Below are 468 nucleotides of genomic sequence, written 5' to 3' on the forward strand. Positions count from 1 at the left end.
CATCAATAACAAAGATGGTTCTTCCCATTTCTTGGCATCAAAGCCACAAGCTGGAGTGATAGCTGCTACAGGAAGGGAAATAATTTCTACAAACTCATTTGAAAAATTGTTTTGAATGTCCATCCACTTCTTAAAAATTCTGCCCATTATTGCCCAACCACAGACCTAGGTTTGCAAGAGATGCCAAGTGCAACAAAAGGATAGGTTAGATACCAATTAGGAAGGCTACTAAATAGCGTTATTATGAGAAAGCCAACTGTATTTAAAAGTTAAGATTTCCTATCTCCTGTGTCAAATGCTCTACCGGAACTTTTTCTTCCCAGACAACGTACTGCAGAAATCTTCCCGGGGAGATTTGGTTTTGGGGAAACATGTCACAACCCTCGATAACAATCACGGATCAATTTTTGAGTGAATTGAGGGAGGCAAAGATGGTGGAAAAACTCTATCATTGAATGAGCTTGTGAA

This window comes from Octodon degus, unplaced genomic scaffold, assembly GCF_000260255.1.
Source record: "Octodon degus isolate 3935 unplaced genomic scaffold, OctDeg1.0 scaffold00005, whole genome shotgun sequence".
NCBI lineage: Eukaryota > Metazoa > Chordata > Mammalia > Rodentia > Octodontidae > Octodon > Octodon degus.